This window comes from Thrips palmi, unplaced genomic scaffold, assembly GCF_012932325.1.
Source record: "Thrips palmi isolate BJ-2018 unplaced genomic scaffold, TpBJ-2018v1 HiC_scaffold_4, whole genome shotgun sequence".
NCBI lineage: Eukaryota > Metazoa > Arthropoda > Insecta > Thysanoptera > Thripidae > Thrips > Thrips palmi.
Window position 1 is genome coordinate 11,826,847 of NW_023144631.1, and position 18,367 is coordinate 11,845,213.

At 53.2% G+C, this 18,367-nt stretch overlaps 3 long non-coding RNA genes across 5 annotated transcripts; 1 reads left to right on the top strand and 2 right to left on the bottom strand.

Moving 5' to 3' along the window:
- Positions 1 to 2,688: 2,688 nt before the first annotated feature.
- On the bottom strand, positions 2,689 to 3,795 carry LOC117650119. 2 transcript variants are annotated; one of them, XR_004588019.1, is made up of 3 exons: positions 3,644 to 3,795; positions 3,171 to 3,297; positions 2,689 to 3,090 (listed from the first exon to the last, which is right to left on the bottom strand). It is a non-coding gene; the product is annotated as an uncharacterized LOC117650119 (long non-coding RNA). The 2 variants fall into 2 exon arrangements; XR_004588018.1 differs by having other exon boundaries at positions 3,618 to 3,785.
- An 887-nt stretch (positions 3,796 to 4,682) lies between these two features.
- On the top strand, positions 4,683 to 6,724 carry LOC117650118. Of its 2 annotated transcripts, none has more exons than XR_004588016.1 (5): positions 4,683 to 4,862; positions 5,183 to 5,309; positions 5,390 to 6,311; positions 6,403 to 6,536; positions 6,612 to 6,724. It is a non-coding gene; the product is annotated as an uncharacterized LOC117650118 (long non-coding RNA). The 2 variants fall into 2 exon arrangements; XR_004588017.1 differs by having other exon boundaries at positions 4,683 to 4,836.
- A 241-nt stretch (positions 6,725 to 6,965) lies between these two features.
- Positions 6,966 to 8,661, bottom strand: LOC117650120. Its single transcript, XR_004588020.1, has 3 exons — positions 7,657 to 8,661; positions 7,122 to 7,186; positions 6,966 to 7,046 (listed from the first exon to the last, which is right to left on the bottom strand). It is a non-coding gene; the product is annotated as an uncharacterized LOC117650120 (long non-coding RNA).
- Between the last annotated feature and the right edge of the window lie 9,706 nt (positions 8,662 to 18,367).

Below are 18,367 nucleotides of genomic sequence, written 5' to 3' on the forward strand. Positions count from 1 at the left end.
CCACCGTGCATGTGTCAAACTATATCCCCATGATTACTAGGCACGCCACCGCTCTCGATCTACCTGCGTCAAAAGTCGCTCTCGTTGGGCCAGCGCGCATTATACACCCTGACTGCACTCGTGCTGGTCCAGGGGGGGGCAGTGCCCATGTGAAAGTAGGTACGTGCTGTACATCCAGTACCGAATTACCTTGCCCCCCCCTGCGCCAGGGTGCAACAGGGACATAGCAGCGGGCCCAGCAGGGAAGACTGGGGAAAGTGGGTTACTGCCTCTCTGCCGGGACGACCTGTGTCGCCTCTCTGCAGTCTGGGGTTCGAATGCCGTCCAGAGAAATTGGTTCGCTTTTCTCTCGATGCCGCTTTGCACTTTTGCGTTGGCCCCTCGCTGCTCGATCTTACACGTGACCTTCCTGCGATGTTTTCGGAACCTTATCCTGTTTCAGGGGAGCAGCGGCCCATAGCCAGGTGGCTGCCATCGGATGTGGAGTGGGGGAAATCGACGGTAATGGGCGGACCGGAGAGGTCTGTGTCCGGAGTCCGTAGCCCAGCCCAAGACGCGGTCTTCGCCAGAACCCCTTCTGATCCGAGCCGAGACACCATCATGAGACTGCTCGAGACGAGAGGAATGCGAACAACTCATTGATATGGGCGGGGGTTCGCTAGAACGCTGCCAGGAACCCCCCCCCCCGGACGTCTGTACCCCTGCAGGTAGGCATCCCACCCCGCAGCCCATCGCGAGCGCCCAGGAGGTAGGCAACCAATCCGACCTGTCGTCTAGCAGGACATACTGACGTTTCGTCAGATGTCGGGATGCAGCTTTAAGGGGGTCGCAACCCTAAAAATAAATTAATTGATCTTTACATTTTTCTGAATATGAGATGATGAAAGTAGGAAGCTAGTGCTAACTGTCGTAAATCCACCAAGCAGTCCGCTCAGGAAGCTGCAGACAAGTTTTGAAATGGAACTTCTTGCCCACCAAAAAGCAGTGGTGGCTGTATGAGCATGTGACTTTACAAAGCTTTGCATTAAATTAAGCTAAACTCTCATCAAATTTACCTCCATTTAGTTGCTAAACCTACATTGTCAAGTAGGAACATAGAAACATATCAGTAACATTTGCGCTCTCAGTGTCTGTCTGAGAGTTAAGCCTAACAAATGTTTTAATTTTTTTCTTCAGATGAAGATGCTGATCAATGCAGTCTGCATCCTCATCTTGAGATGATGCCACAACACCTATATAAGGTTTGTTTATTATTAATTTTTTTCCCGTGTTAAGCTACATTTTAGTATACAATTTAACTCTGCTTTGTTCCTCAGGCTCTCTCAATGGTGGATTCATCTGAAATTTAAATGATGTATTTTCACGATGGTATCAACTTCAGTTCTGCATTACCGCTCCATTGGAATAAAATAATGAATCTGATAAAATAACCCTGTCTAAATCTGAAAAAATTTGGGCCTTTCCCCCAATTAAACAACTCCCAAAAACCTAGAAGAAAAGTTTTTTAAAAAAACCCCCACTTAAAATTTTACCTCTTTTAAAAAAATCCATTTGAACCAGAAGGGAAGTCCTTTTTTAAATTTTAAATAAACCCCAATTACTTAAATCAAGCGGGATCCCAGGTTAAATAAAAAGGAAAAAATTTTTAAAGGCTTACAAAAAGGAAAAATTGGTGAAAATGTTTAATTTAAAACAAAAATTGGTTTAATTTTCCAAAAATTACAAAATAATTTCCTTTTTCGGGAAGCCCAAAGGATCCAAAAAGGTTGAAACCCTGGGAAAAAAGGGGAAAAAATATTAAAAACAATTTAAAAAAATTTAAAAAATTTTATTGAAATTTTTTACTTTACAAAGCAAAAAAAATGTATTAAAACTGTCGGCAAACTTTCCCCACAAATTTAAACAGTATCTTTCACCCCCGGCAAGATTTAAAACAATCCGAATCCCCCAAAAGGAAAAGGACCCAAAACTGGGCCAAAAAAGAAAAAAAAAGGAATTGCCAAAAAAGGGATTTAAAGAAAGTAACTTTTCACAAAGGAAACCCAACAAATAAAAAAAAATTAAAAAAAGCTGGGTCCAAAATTCCACCAAGGGGGCCGTTTTTATTCCGGATAAAAAAGTCCCAGCAAAAAAAATTTTTAAACAAAAACCTCAAAGGGGGCCAAAAGAGGAAAAGGGGGCCGGCCATTTTGCTCCAGTTAAAAATGTAAATTTAAAAATGGGGAAACAAACCGTCCAAACCCCGGGGGAAAAGTTAGCCCAAAAGGGGGCCGGGCCTTTTACCAAAGGTTTAAAACAAAATAATTTAAAAAAATTTTTAAAGAAAACCTGAGGTGGCCAAATGTTAGCTCACACCTAAGGCAGGCCTGGCCATTTTAGCTCTCAGGCTTATAAACACTAGTGCACAGTTACTATAAATAGACATTCTTTAAATCGTAAAAACCTCGAGGTGGCCAAATGTTAGCTCACACCTAAGGCAGGCCTGGCCATTTTAGCTCTCAGGCTTATAAACACTAGTGCACAGTTACTATAAATAGACATTCTTTAAATCGTACAAACCTCGAGGTGGCCAAATGTTAGCTCACACCTAAGGCGGGCCTGGCCATTTTAGCTCTCAGACCTATTAACACAAGTGCAGGCAGCTGGCCTCCATAAGCTCACAGCTTTTAAAAAACAACTCCCCCTACCTTGAAGAGGCCAACGCTCAGATGAAGCCTGGCCGCCAATCAGCTCACAGGCATCACTCAACGATAAACATTCCACAAAAGCAGTGGGCCTCCACAAGCTTTCAGGTGCCAACACCAATCTCAACGACCTGAGGAGGCAAAAGATGGCAACAAGCCTGGCCGCCAATCAGCTCACAGGCGTGACTTTATGATAAACATTCGACAAAGTCAGCTGGCCTACAGAAGCTCACAGCTGCTAATGACCATCGCAACACCCTGCTCATCAGCTCGGGGACAGAAAATGAAAACAATTAACAAGGTGTGATACACCTGTGTAATGGATTAAAACTCACCAGGAGCAGTAAGTGGCTGACAGGGCATTGATACAAGGAAAAGGGAGGAGGGTGCACCTTGGACACAGCAACTATATAACAGAGACAGACAACATCAATAATTTTAACTGTGTTTTAAAGACAACAAAAACAAAGAAATTCAAGAACTAACCTCAAACGCCAAACTTGCCTAGGGTGATGAAAGATAGCAGCTCTGCTCGTACTCTCAGAGGTTCGATATCACTGTGGTGGTGATGAAAGATAGCAGCTCTACTCGTACTCTCAGAGGTTAGATATCACTGTGGTGGGCAAGAACGGACAATGAGGTTAGAACAACTTTAAGTGATTGGGCTTTAGTGATGATGAGAGCAGGCTGACTGCATACAAGAATAATTCGTTTTCAAAATCACTGAATCACGAACACATTCTTGATATAATTATCATCGAGAAGTAACTCTAACCCAAGTTTAACGCAAGGCGTCCGGTTTTAGGCCTAAAAGCTACCGCCGCGAGGAACCCGTCATAAGTATCAAGTCGAAACTCGCAAACAAATTTGACAAAAACAATTTCATGATAAGCCGAGTAATTATCAGTTACTGGAGACGGAGTCCACAATTACCTCAGAATTCGAGTAACAAGTACTACCTGCAGACGGCAGTATTGCGCGCCAAAGTACGTAGATCCAATCCAAACAAAAGATTTGGTTGAACTCTAGTCGTTGTTGCGGGCGCTGCCGCTAGGGGCGCTGCTGGTGGCGCGGCGCGCTCGTTTCGACTGCGAATCTGCGAATAACGTGCAACAGCTGGCAAGCTGAACGTACGCAATTTTAATTTTGTTTTTATTGAATTATTGAAAGATGGCTATTTGATCAAGAGTCCTAAATTGGACATATTTTTTTTGTCTCTTTTTCAGGCTGCAGGCTGCGGCTCGCATGAAAGATGACCTTGATTTCTTTGCTGTCACTTTCATGAGACTATGCAGCCGATAAGTATAACCTCACCAATAAATGTCTGTAATTCAAAATTAAATCATCTGCTATTTCAGGAAACGATTAGCTGATCGTTGAAGTTTACCGTCTGGAATATGAACACCTGCTCGCCGCATAGTGCAACACCGAAATGCCGCGCGCCGAATTCGTTTATGAAAGTGCAAAGATCTACTGGTGTCAATCAATGTGACTGTGAGTTCACTTTTCTTCCTAACACGATTCAGTGCGGGTCGTATGTAGTGTAGGGAAGGTGAGAATCTTGACTGATTGTGGTTTTCTTGTGTTTGCAATTGACCCTCAAAAGCAGCCCAGTGGTGGGACGAGGTTTTCGAAGCTGCAGATCTGGTGAAATTTGTGAAACGAAACGCACCTGTCAATCTGAAAGGTGCCACTGAAGGTATGTTTTGTTCCTCTGTAAATGTGTTGTGTTTTTATCCTATCTGATGAGTAACTGCAGTTTGTACATAACTTTTCCAGAATTACAGACATTTATTGGTGAGGTTATACTTATCGGCTGCATAGTCTCATGAAAGTGACAGCAAAGAAATCAAGGTCATCTTTCATGCGAGCCGCAGCCTGCAGCCTGAAAAAGAGACAAAAAAAATATGTCCAATTTAGGACTCTTGATCAAATAGCCATCTTTCAATAATTCAATAAAAACAAAATTAAAATTGCGTACGTTCAGCTTGCCAGCTGTTGCACGTTATTCGCAGATTCGCAGTCGAAACGAGCGCGCCGCGCCACCAGCAGCGCCCCTAGCGGCAGCGCCCGCAACAACGACTAGAGTTCAACCAAATCTTTTGTTTGGATTGGATCTACGTACTTTGGCGCGCAATACTGCCGTCTGCAGGTAGTACTTGTTACTCGAATTCTGAGGTAATTGTGGACTCCGTCTCCAGTAACTGATAATTACTCGGCTTATCATGAAATTGTTTTTGTCAAATTTGTTTGCGAGTTTCGACTTGATACTTATGACGGGTTCCTCGCGGCGGTAGCTTTTAGGCCTAAAACCGGACGCCTTGCGTTAAACTTGGGTTAGAGTTACTTCTCGATGATAATTATATCAAGAATGTGTTCGTGATTCAGTGATTTTGAAAACGAATTATTCTTGTATGCAGTCAGCCTGCTCTCATCATCACTAAAGCCCAATCACTTAAAGTTGTTCTAACCTCATTGTCCGTTCTTGCCCACCACAGTGATATCTAACCTCTGAGAGTACGAGTAGAGCTGCTATCTTTCATCACCACCACAGTGATATCGAACCTCTGAGAGTACGAGCAGAGCTGCTATCTTTCATCACCCTAGGCAAGTTTGGCGTTTGAGGTTAGTTCTTGAATTTCTTTGTTTTTGTTGTCTTTAAAACACAGTTAAAATTATTGATGTTGTCTGTCTCTGTTATATAGTTGCTGTGTCCAAGGTGCACCCTCCTCCCTTTTCCTTGTATCAATGCCCTGTCAGCCACTTACTGCTCCTGGTGAGTTTTAATCCATTACACAGGTGTATCACACCTTGTTAATTGTTTTCATTTTCTGTCCCCGAGCTGATGAGCAGGGTGTTGCGATGGTCATTAGCAGCTGTGAGCTTCTGTAGGCCAGCTGACTTTGTCGAATGTTTATCATAAAGTCACGCCTGTGAGCTGATTGGCGGCCAGGCTTGTTGCCATCTTTTGCCTCCTCAGGTCGTTGAGATTGGTGTTGGCACCTGAAAGCTTGTGGAGGCCCACTGCTTTTGTGGAATGTTTATCGTTGAGTGATGCCTGTGAGCTGATTGGCGGCCAGGCTTCATCTGAGCGTTGGCCTCTTCAAGGTAGGGTGAGTTGTTTTTAATAGCTGTGAGCTTATGGAGGCCAGCTGCCTGCACTTGTGTTAATAGGTCTGAGAGCTAAAATGGCCAGGCCTGCCTTAGGTGTGAGCTAACATTTGGCCACCTCGAGGTTTGTACGATTTAAAGAATGTCTATTTATAGTAACTGTGCACTAGTGTTTATAAGCCTGAGAGCTAAAATGGCCAGGCCTGCCTTAGGTGTGAGCTATCATTTGGCCACCTCAGACTTCTTTTTTTAATTTTTTAAATTTATTTTGTGGTTAGCGCTTTGTGTATAAGTTCAGCTTTTGGGCTAACTGCCCGGTATCGGACAGGTTCCTGTTTCCCTGATTTCACCTGACATTTCCTACTGTGCACGCAGACTGCTGGCTCCTTTTCCTTTCTTGTTGCATGTCGAGATTGTGTTCAACATCTGCTGCTGCTGGGACTGTCATCGTCATCACATCGTTCTACTTCGATGGAATGTTTGACGCACAGCTTTTCATTTACACTTTCTTTTGACGTAAGTTGTTACCTATGTGAAAGAGATACTAATAATACTTAAATTTTCTTTTATTGTTCTTAATACCTTTTTTTTTCTTTTTTGGCCCTAGTTGTGCTCAGCGATCCGATGGGATAGATTCTGGATCGTCTTTGGAAGATCTATGCCAGAAATGAGAAGATACTGATTGGTGAACTCGTGAGATGTTTGCCAGACAGATTGAATCACAGTTCTTTGCTTTGTGATGTAAGTATCATTACACCATATTTTATAGCCTTGTTGTAATTGCATCATTTAACTATTGTTTTCCTCTGTTTCCAGGGTTTCAACCTTTTTGGCATCCTGCTTACAGAGTGAATTATTTTGTAACTTGGAGTATCTATTTAGTTTAATTAAAACATGTTGTCACATTACTGTGCTGACGCCTTCACCAATGAGCACTTTACTTATTTAAACCTGCAGTCTGCTGATCTTCACAGTAGTTGGTGGCTTACTTTCAACAATAAAACAGAGACTCTCCTATCGTGGTGCAATATGGATGACTAGAAAGAGAGTAAATGTTCAAGTGGGGAGTAGATTTTAGACTTTTCTCTCTAGTTGTTGGGAGTTGTCATTGTAAAAGGCATTCAGATTTAGACAGGGTTATTTTATCAGATTCATTATTTTATTCCAATGGAGCGGTAATGCAGAACTGAAGTTGATACCATCGTGAAAATACATCATTTAAATTTCAGATGAATCCACCATTGAGAGAGCCTGAGGAACAAAGCAGAGTTAAATTGTATACTAAAATGTAGCTTAACACGTGAAAATAATTAATAATAAACAAACCTTATATAGGTGTTGTGGCATCATCTCAAGATGAGGATGCAGACTGCATTGATCAGCATCTTCATCTGAAGAAAAATAATTAAAACATTTGTTAGGCTTAACTCTCAGACAGACACTGAGAGCGCAAATGTTACTGATATGTTTCTATGTTCCTACTTGACAATGTAGGTTTAGCAACTAAATGGAGGTAAATTTGATGAGAGTTTAGCTTAATTTAATGCAAAGCTTTGTAAAGTCACATGCTCATACAGCCACCACTGCTTTTTGGTGGGCAAGAAGTTCCATTTCAAAACTTGTCTGCAGCTTCCTGAGCGGACTGCTTGGTGGATTTACGACAGTTAGCACTAGCTTCCTACTTTCATCATCTCATATTCAGAAATATGTAAAGATCAATTAATTTATTTTTAGGGTTGCGACCCCCTTAAAGCTGCATCCCGACATCTGACGAAACGTCAGTATGTCCTGCTAGACGACAGGTCGGATTGGTTGCCTACCTCCTGGGCGCTCGCGATGGGCTGCGGGGTGGGATGCCTACCTGCAGGGGTACAGACGTCCGGGGGCGGGGGTTCCTGGCAGCGTTCTAGCGAACCCCCGCCCATATCAATGAGTTGTTCGCATTCCTCTCGTCTCGAGCAGTCTCATGATGGTGTCTCGGCTCGGATCAGAAGGGGTTCTGGCGAAGACCGCGTCTTGGGCTGGGCTACGGACTCCGGACACAGACCTCTCCGGTCCGCCCATTACCGTCGATCCTCACTCCACATCCGATGGCAGCCACCTGGCTATGGGCCGCTGCTCCCCTGAAACAGGATAAGGTTCCGAAAACATCGCAGGAAGGTCACGTGTAAGATCGAGCAGCGAGGGGCCAACGCAAAAGTGCAAAGCGGCATCGAGAGAAAAGCGAACCAATTTCTCTGGACGGCATTCGAACCCCAGACTGCAGAGAGGCGACACAGGTCGTCCCGGCAGAGAGGCAGTAACCCACTTTCCCCAGTCTTCCCTGCTGGGCCCGCTGCTATGTCCCTGTTGCACCCTGGCGCAGGGGTGGGCAAGGTAATTCGGTACTGGATGTACAGCACGTACCTACTTTCACATGGGCACTGCCCACCCCTGGACCAGCACGAGTGCAGTCAGGGTGTATAATGCGCGCTGGCCCAACGAGAGCGACTTTTGACGCAGGTAGATCGAGAGCGGTGGCGTGCCTAGTAGATCATGCGATATAGTTTGACACATGCACGGTGGGCTCACGCACACATATGCTCACCAAGGCACGGCGAGCCCCCGAGCGTAGAAAGACCCTCCGGGTGTCGAAAGGCTGGCCTAGCCCTGGGACTCATACCCGTGCAATTTGGCAATACCTACCTGTCCCCAATGGCACGCAAGGAATCATTAAAGAATTTGTTTACAAAGTCTCAATGCCCTGCGCGACGGCGGCGTAAGGGCCGTTTGGGCAGAGCAAGGCGTCGTGCCTCCACGGCGGTTCACGACGACGCCCATTCCAGAGGGCCGAGTTGCCAACCGCCATGCGGCCCGTCCACCCCAAAGCGCCTTGGCGCGGCGCGACCGGAGAGTGCCGCCGTGGCACCCTGCAGCCGGGTCCACGACGACGCTCCTCCTGGTGCACGGCCTCGGTCAGCTTCTTCACCTTGGCGCGGCGCGACCAGAGAATGCCGCCGTGGCACCCTGCAGCCGGGTCCACGACGACGCTCCTCCTGGTGCACGGCCTCGGTCAGCTTCTTCACCTTGGCGCGGCGCGACCGGAGAAGGCCGCCGTGGCACCCTGCAGCCGGGTCCACGACGACGCTCCTCCTGGTGCACGGCCTCGGTCAGCTTCTTCACCTTGGCGCGGCGCGACCGGAGAATGCCGCCGTGGCACCCTGCAGCCGGGTCCACGACGACGCTCCTCCTGGTGCACGGCCTCGGTCAGCTTCTTCACCTTGGCGCGGCGCGACCAGAGAAGGCCGCCGTGGCACCCTGCAGCCGGGTCCACGACGACGCTCCTCCTGGTGCACGGCCTCGGTCAGCTTCTTCACCTTGGCGCGGCGCGACCGGAGAATGCCGCCGTGGCACCCTGCAGCCGGGTCCACGACGACGCTCCTCCTGGTGCACGGCCTCGGTCAGCTTCTTCACCTTGGCGCGGCGCGACCAGAGAATGCCGCCGTGGCACCCTGCAGCCGGGTCCACGACGACGCTCCTCCTGGTGCACGGCCTCGGTCAGCTTCTTCACCTTGGCGCGGCGCGACCGGAGAAGGCCGCCGTGGCACCCTGCAGCCGGGTCCACGACGACGCTCCTCCTGGTGCACGGCCTCGGTCAGCTTCTTCACCTTGGCGCGGCGCGACCGGAGAATGCCGCCGTGGCACCCTGCAGCCGGGTCCACGACGACGCTCCTCCTGGTGCACGGCCTCGGTCAGCTTCTTCACCTTGGCGCGGCGCGACCAGAGAAGGCCGCCGTGGCACCCTGCAGCCGGGTCCACGACGACGCTCCTCCTGGTGCACGGCCTCGGTCAGCTTCTTCACCTTGGCGCGGCGCGACCGGAGAATGCCGCCGTGGCACCCTGCAGCCGGGTCCACGACGACGCTCCTCCTGGTGCACGGCCTCGGTCAGCTTCTTCACCTTGGCGCGGCGCGACCGGAGAAGGCCGCCGTGGCACCCCGCAGCCGGGTCCACGACGACGCTCCTCCTGGTGCACGGCCTCGGTCAGCTTCTTCACCTTGGCGCGGCGCGACCGGAGAATGCCGCCGTGGCACCCTGCAGCCGGGTCCACGACGACGCTCCTCCTGGTGCACGGCCTCGGTCAGCTTCTTCACCTTGGCGCGGCGCGACCAGAGAAGGCCGCCGTGGCACCCTGCAGCCGGGTCCACGACGACGCTCCTCCTGGTGCACGGCCTCGGTCAGCTTCTTCACCTTGGCGCGGCGCGACCGGAGAATGCCGCCGTGGCACCCTGCAGCCGGGTCCACGACGACGCTCCTCCTGGTGCACGGCCTCGGTCAGCTTCTTCACCTTGGCGCGGCGCGACCGGAGAATGCCGCCGTGGCACCCTGCAGCCGGGTCCACGACGACGCTCCTCCTGGTGCACGGCCTCGGTCAGCTTCTTCACGTTTTCGCAGTTTTAGAGGTAAAACGCGGCGTGTACTTTCGTTCTACTTTTAGAGGTAAAGCCTACACATTTTAGAGGGAAAACATTGGACGTACCGGGCAGGTCGGGAAAGATGGTTTAGAGGTAATGAGCGTAGAGGTGTCGCGGATCCCCCGTGGCGAGGATGAACCCTGCCTGGCTTTGGCGCGGCGCGGCACGGCACGGCTAGGAACTTACGGCCGGCCCGCGGCCCTGCCGGGCTCTGCAGCACTGCCGTGTGGGATCCCGCAGGAGCAGGAGCCACCTTTGCTCCCGGCAGCAGCGGCAGACTGATTCCGAGAGTCGTCGCTCTGTCTCTCTCGCACTCATGGGCGTCCCTGATGGGTGCGAGAGAGACAGGGCGACGAAAACGGCCCTGCAGCAGCTCGGAGATTCGCGGACGGACGGGCAGCCGCGCCCTTTATGGCGTGTCCTTTCAGTGCCGTGGTGCCGCGCTGCCATGGCTGCGCTGCAGGCCCAACAGCGTCGCTCTGTCCCTGTCGCACCCACTGGCGGCGGCGGCCCGCGGGCGTGCGACAGAGACGGCGCGACTTTGAGCGGCGCGAATGGTTTAATCTGGCGCCGTCGTCGCGCAGTGTTTATTCCGCGTCGCTTTTGAACGGGAGGCATCATCGCGTGCTTCTTTTGTCCGGCGGCATTTGGTTTATTTCCCGCTGTTTTTATGCTGTTGTTGCTTTTTTTTGCCTCGCTGCAGAGGGGCTGCGCCACTCCTCTTTACACCCGCTTTCTTTTCATCACTCATTGCTTTGAAAGACAGTGGAGTGGCGCTTTGGCGGCCGTCGGGGCTGTTTGGCCAGTCGGACGGCTGTCTTGTTATTGGCAAGGTCGTCGCGGACGGACGGACGGCCGCCGCAAGGACGTTCGTCGTCGTTCGCAGTGTCGCGACTGCTGTACAGTGGGCCAGAAGACCGGTGGAAGCGGCCGGAATCCCGAGTGCGTTTTGAGCTCCAGAGTCGCTAAGTGGGACTCGAACCAAGCGTGTGACCCCACCAATGGATTGCTCTTCGAACGAGGAATCCATTGGTGGGGGTCACACGCTCGGTTCTAGTCCTGTTTGGCGAATCTGATGCTCAAAACGCGTCTAGAGTTTTGGCCGCCGGCGCCGGTTCTCTAGCCCACTGTGGGGCGTCTCGAGGCGCTGCAAAATGTCTCGGAGTCTCCGAGTCCCCGAGACTCGGACACGTGACGCTAACCTGCGTAATGTCGTTTCCATGTCGGGGATTGGGCCTCCCCGGACAGGCCCTCGACGACGAGCAGCAGCTAGCGGCCCCGCGCCGCCTTGCTGCAGCAGCACTGTCGCGCAGCACCCTGCGGGGTGCCCCTCGTCATCATCAAGGTCATCAGGGGCGTCGTGATGCGATATTGGGCCATCCGTTAGCCGCCACGCCGTGGCCGCCACCGCCTCGCAGCACCTCGGCGACGACAACCCCGCAGGGCCGCCGTCCCTTAGCTCATTAGAAGCTCATGTCGAGGCCCCGGCCTGGAGACGACGCGAGCCACCCCGCCCCGCCCCGCCCCGCCCCGCCCCGCCCAGACGGCCGTTGTCGTCGTTCCAGTGCAGTTCCGGCCGCTGCAGCCGAACTCGCGCCAAGAGTAGTTACGGAACGAAAAGAAAGTTTGGGCCCAGCTCATTTGCCTGGAGCCTCGCGGAGGGGAAACTTGGCCGTCAGCGAGGCAGTGCCATTCCGAGAATCCGAGGACGACGAGAAGTGCCCCGCGATGGCTGCGCGGCTCTTACCGCGTCTTTGTTTCGCCGTCAGCGCGGGGTATCACCTGCTGCACTCGCCCGGGGCGCCCTGCTGAGCGCGGGGTATCGCCGGCACGTTTTAAATTCCGGCAAATAAAGTCGACGTCGTCTTGGCCAGGGGCAAGAGTCGCAGCGTGGTGCAGGTCTGGGGCCGTCGCTCTGTCTCTGTTGCTCTCGCGGGGCGTGGCGAAGGGGTGCGACAGAGACGCGGCGACGAAACGACTCCGTCGGCGCATCGCTCGGTGGGAGTGCCCGGAGGCTTTGGGGTTGGGGATTGATACCGAGGGGAGCGCGTCGACATGGCTGGGGTTGTTCCAGCGTCTCTCTAGCGGCGTCTCTCTTATCACGTCTCTCTAGGAGCGTCTTTCTAGCGGCATCTCTGTAGCAGCGTCTCTCAAGCGGCGCCTCTCTAGCAGCGTCTCTCTAGCGGCGTCTCTCTAATGGCGTCTCTCTTGCGGCGTCTTCTAAGTGTCTCTCAAGCAGTCTCCAGCGGTGTCTCTCTGGCAGCGTCTTCCCAGCGTCTCTCCAGCGAGGCTCCAGCACGGCTCCAGCACGGCTCCAGAGCGCTCGTCATTATTTTCAGATTCCGCGCGGGGCTTCTCCCGCGACTCCGCCAGCGCCGCCAGCTCCGCCCTCGCAGACGGTGAGGCAGGCTCTGCTCGGGATGGGGTAAAGTACACCGACAAAAAAGCAACGGCGTCCCGTAGGCAACCACTCGGTCACAAACGTCGGTTTCGTCTTTCTTGACTGAATTTTTCATCCCGTCTGGCCGGCGCTTGATGAAGTCCCGGCGCGCCACAACATGTCGTAAATACAATGTGCCGACCGCCACGCGACAACCCTTGCCGCGCCCCGATTGCCGCCTCCCCTCGTTGGTGATTACGCCGAAATTCGAGTGGCCCTCCCAGCGGCCCGAAGCGCTCCGTCTCTCTCGCTCTCGCGGGCCGCTCCGCTGGTGTGGGAGAGAGACAGAGCACCGTGCGGATGAGGCAGCCCCGCAGCGGCCGCCACCCTCCCCAATAATCTTTTCGGCCGCCCGCCGCGAGCGCCGCGTTCGGCTGGACGCGCCGGCCCACAGTGGGCCAGAAGACCCTTGCGGCATGCCGCCTGAGTGCGACAGAGACAGAGCGACCCATTCGGCATCGGTCAGCAAACGCCACCACCCCGTGACGGCGAGCATGGCGGCTCCGGTACGACGGCGCACCTCCGCACCGGAAATTGTTGATACTCTCCGGGAACCATTAGAGCTGCACGCGCTTCCGGAGCCGCGGCAGCCAAGGCGACTGGCTTGCACGCGCCGCAGAGCCGGCCCGGTCGTTAGCGCGGGGTAGCGACGCACCCACAGCCACCCCGAGCGAGGGGTATCGGCGACCGAGATTCAATCACAGCGGCAACCCGTTCCCACGCAGTGCTGCCACGTCAGCAGGCGAAATTTTCACGATGTGATCCGTGCGTGGAGCGGTAAATATTTTTGCAGTGCGGGTACGAGGTAAGGCGTATGCCTGCGTGTGCCCGCGGGCGGGCAAACACGTGATTGGGGGAGGGAGCCACGGCCATAGTCAGCGCCGCAGGGCGTGGCGTGGCGTGGCGTGGCGCGACGGACGGCCGGGGGTTAGTTTGTGCCGACCCGAGCGCCCAGCCGTGCGGAGGAGGCCAAGTACTCCGTGTTTATCAAGTGGCCAGTCGGGCAATATGTGCCCGGATGGGCTGGCCGTCGGCCCGGCCGTCAGACTCTGGGGGAGTAATTCGATTTTTTCATTCTCCTCCGGGAAAAACTGGACGCCGAGCTCTGGCAAACCCCTTTTTCCGGGCCGTGACTTCTTGATCCGCGTTCCCCCCAGACAAAACCTATGATGTATCAGTCGGTGAAGTTCCATTCGAGCCCACAAAGTTCTATTCTCGGCGTTGTCCCGGTACTGTGCCCATGTCCGCGTCCGTGCTGTGCCTCTGCAGTGTGTGTGTGTGTTGGGGCCCGGGGACGGCCAATGCGGGTTGCCAGTGTATGGTCACGTAGCACGTGAGATTTACTTGTTTATCTAGAGGAATTTGCAGGCTGTCCGGCAGCGTGCCGCCCCCGGGGGGCCAGATCCCGGGGCCCGGGCCAAAGCGCGCTCGTTTTCGGACCTCTCTGCGATTTTCATCTCTAGTTTCCAAAACCAGAATGTTGTCTCTTGAACTCACTGCATGATTTCCAGCCACCTGAACAATATTTTCGCTCTTATCTACACCACAGTGGCGTAGGGATAAAATACTGTTTTGCTTGGTTTTTATTTAAGTTAGCGATTTTCCTCCAATGGAAAAATCGAAACAAAAATATGAAAACTTGCATGCGAGCTGCATCCCGGCGTACACATGGCGCGGCGATACACTCGCAGAGCAAACGAGCCTGACCCGGCCGGGGAGCGAACCCGGGCCCGGCTTGGCTGCGGCTTGCCCTGCGGCCCGCTGACCGTAAAGTGTTAAGGATGTGGGGCTGCACGGCCAGGCACAGTGGGCCAGACGACCGGTGGAGGCGGTCAAAATCCCGGACGCGTTTGGGGCTCCAGAGTCGCTAAATGGGACTCGAACCTAACCTGTGACCCCACCAATGGATTCCTCGTTCGGAGAGCAACCATTGGTGGGGCCACACGTTAGGTCGAGTCCCCTTTAGCGACTCTGGAGCTCAAAACGCGTCTGGAGTTTCGGCCGCCTCCACCCGGGCGTCTGGCCCACTGTGCGTGAGGGGCCTGCTCGGCCAAGTCCCGCACTGCCGGACACACAAAGGCGGCCTTACAACGTTGCGCAGAGCGACGCGACGCCGTTTTGGGTTTTATGATTTGTCCGGTTTATAGCGTAACAACGCGGCCGACCGGCCGGCCATCTTTGGGGGAAACTCTGCGCGGAGTATCGGCAGCCGGCCCCCCGTATCATTTTGGAGTCGCTGCGAGTCACCCGCCCGATAGAATGCAATAAATAGAGGCTCCGAGCGTGTACACTGTCGGGGTGTTGTCTATGTTCGGCCGTTCCGCCCCAGCAGCACAACAGTGGCCGAGCAAACGCTCGGGCGAGGCGGGGAAGGGGGGCACGCAGCATGTGCGACCACCGAGCCCGCCCCGCCCCGCCACGCCCCCCCACGCCAAGGAGGCGGCGCCCTCATCGGCAGATCAGCGTGAGGCTGCTTGGGGCTGTGAGGCTCGACATGAGGAAGGAAGCGAAATGAAGGGAGAGCCAAGCCAGCCTGTATCTGGCCGGGGCGGGTGGGGGCTGGGGGCAGGACATGACATGGCTGGGGACGAAGGGGCGGCGGGGCGGCAGGGGCGGCCCGGATACAAGCGGCAGCGGAACCGAATTAAAACTGCATGCGGAGGCCAGGACACCCCGGCGCCCCTCTTCCCTCTCTCTCCCCCCCCCTCTCTTCTCCCCCACTGCCAGAGTGTACTCGCCCAATCCTTAAACTGCCGACTCATCCCCTACAGCGTCTTTAAACAGCTCGGCAACTGTTACGCTGTTTTTTTTCGTGTGCCTTTTCTTTCGTTCCGCCCATGCTTCTTCCCCCTCCCTCCCTTCTTTTCTCTATCCCCCCCCTCTCTCTCGCTCTGTGGTGGTTTTTCTTTTCATTAGAGTAAAACGGATCGGCTCGCACAAATTTAAAAAGAAAGGAGTGGTGAGGAGTGGGGAGGGAGAGAGAGGGAGAGAGAGAGAGAGGGGGGGGGGGGGGGCAGGCGGACTGGGCCGGAAAATAAGAGGTGGCCTGGCAGAAGGCAGCCCTAGTTAGGAGGTTAAGCGCCATAAATGTGCAAAACATAAACGAAGCGATTTTTTTTCGGGAATCGGTAGATTTTGACCTCCTCTTTTATATGAGTCGAGGGGTCACACTGGGAAATCGCGGGAACACCCCCAAAATGGGGGTTGCATATCTGCACGGGGCACTGCCCCATTTGGCATTAAAATAGGTTATAAATCGGAAACTATTTGACGCAGCGTCGTGGTAAAAGCTGCGAGGCGTTTAGAAAACACAGGAGATTGATCCCTATCAGTTTGAGCCCTCTGTTGTAAAAATTTGTGACTTACAGGGCTGATAAAGTAATTTAACATCGCCGTTCAAAACAGAAAAATGCGATTTACTCGAAATTTTCCAAGTCAAATGTATGGATTGTTTAGCACCAATGGTGCGCGCTTTCATTTGGGTTAAGATCAGCGTTTGAAATTTGGGGGTCGTCGCTTTGGATTTCGAACGGCAGCGCTTTGAACGCCGCCAGGCGGGGTGCGCGGGCACCCCGGGGGCTTGTACTGCGGGGTGCCTACCCGGTGTTCCCTAAGGCGCCATGTTAAAATTTATCCCTTTATAACTTTTCCCTAATGCATAAAAAAGTCCTCATCGGGTCACAAGCCTGTTTTGGGGGCTCAACTATGCATGTGCGAAGGGAAATCGCGTTCGGAAGTTTTGCCGTACGGAACATGTTGGCTGGCCGTGCCCGCGGAGGGTCCGGTGTTAAGTGAAGTCAATGTTCAAATCTTCCAAATACGATTCCACTCGGCACATGCATAGTTGAGCCCCCAAAACAGGCTTGTGACCCGATGAGGAACTTTTTTATGCATTAGGGAAAAAGTTATAAAGGGATGAATTTAACATGGCGCCTTACGGAGACACCGGGTAGGCACCCCGCAGTACTGGCCGCCGGGTGCCGCGCGCAGCCGCGCGCACCCCGCCTGGCGGCGTTCAAAGCGCTGCCGTTCGAAATCCAAAGCGACGACCCCCAAATTTCAAACGCTGATCTTAACCCAAATGAAAGCGCGCATCTATTGGTGCTTATCAATCCATACATTTGACTTGGAAAATTTCGAGTAAATCGCATTTTTCATGTTTTGAACGGCGATGTTAAATTACTTTATCAGCCCTGTAAGTCACAAATTGTACAACAGAGGGCTCAAACTGATAGGGATCAATCTCCTGTGTTTTCTGAACGCCTCGCAGCTTTCACCACGACGCTGCGTCAAATAGTTTCCGATTTATAACCTATTTTAATGCCAAATGTGGCAGTGCCCCGTGCAGATATGCAACCCCCATTTTCGGGGTGTTCCCGCGATTTCCCAGTGTGACCCCTCGACTCATATGAAAGAGGAGGTCAAAATCTACCGATTCCCGCAAAAAAATCGCTTCGATTATGTTTTGCACATTTAGCCTTTTTTCTGGCGCTTAACCTCCTAACTACCCGGCCCGGCCCTGCCCAGCCCTGCCCCGGAATGGCTGGCTGTTGTAAATGCAGTAGCAGTGTAGGCCCGCAATGCTCCCTCCCTCCGTCTCTCTCGCACCACTACGGAACTCCCAGCGAGGGCGAGGGAGAGAGACAGAGCGACGAACGCGCCCTGAGGCCGCACGCCACAGGAATTTCCGTCAATTTACGAGTCGCAGCCGCAGGCCGCGGGCCGCAGCCTAGTGGCGCGCGATTTGAAATTACAAAAGCGAGCAAGGGCTGGACAGTCACGCGGCAAAAAGTGTACGTAACATGTATTAAAGCACTATTTTTTGCGGCGGGACAGGACGGTAAATAGAGAGCATATCTTTCGCTGGGCGCTGCAGCCTCCCCCCCCCCCCCGCCCCCTCTTTCGTATCGAAATTGAAAAAGCACTCGCGACCGGAAAGGGGAGGGGGGGGGGCAGGCCGTCGTGCACGGGGCCCGTTCTAGTGTTCCACCTTGAAGAAGAGGGAGAGCCTTCATCGCGAACGCCGCGCCAACATTTCATCCCCAAACACAAAACCGAGAACTAATTTTCCAGAGCGACGGTCAGGGGGCGTTCCTTTTAAATTTAAAAATCAGGACCGGAACGAAAGGCGGCGGTGAGTCACCGCATGCCGCCAGTGCAGTGGCTGCAGCGGGTGGCGTAGGGGAGCCCGGGGAAGTCCCTCCCGACATGGACTTGCAACCCGAAACTTTGAGAAAGAAATAGACAGTTCCCTTCGGATTTTTAGACTTTTCTTTTGGGGATGGTTGTTTCTTTGTGGTCATTCATGGACTTTTTCATTTTATAGCATCTGAATGAAGCCCTCTTATGTGAATGGACTGCTGGTCTCGCTGAGCTGAACATTCACACACACGTACTTACACACACACACACTCGCACACTTACACTCTTAAGCCCCGTGTGCAACATGTGTCTGAGTTAGCGGTGTGGTGGGTGGGGCGGTGTCAAGGCGTGAGCGTGACGAAATCCACCTCTGGCCGCCCCGTGCCGGTGCTGCCCCGCCCCGTCCCCCCCCTCGGCCAACAAATCGCCGGCTCCGCTCCTATTACCTGCCCGTCCGAGGATCCCGCCCTGCCCCCCCCCCTCCCCCCACTCCCTTTTTGCCGTGGATTTTAAGGGAAAATCCTGAGTCGGTGTCGG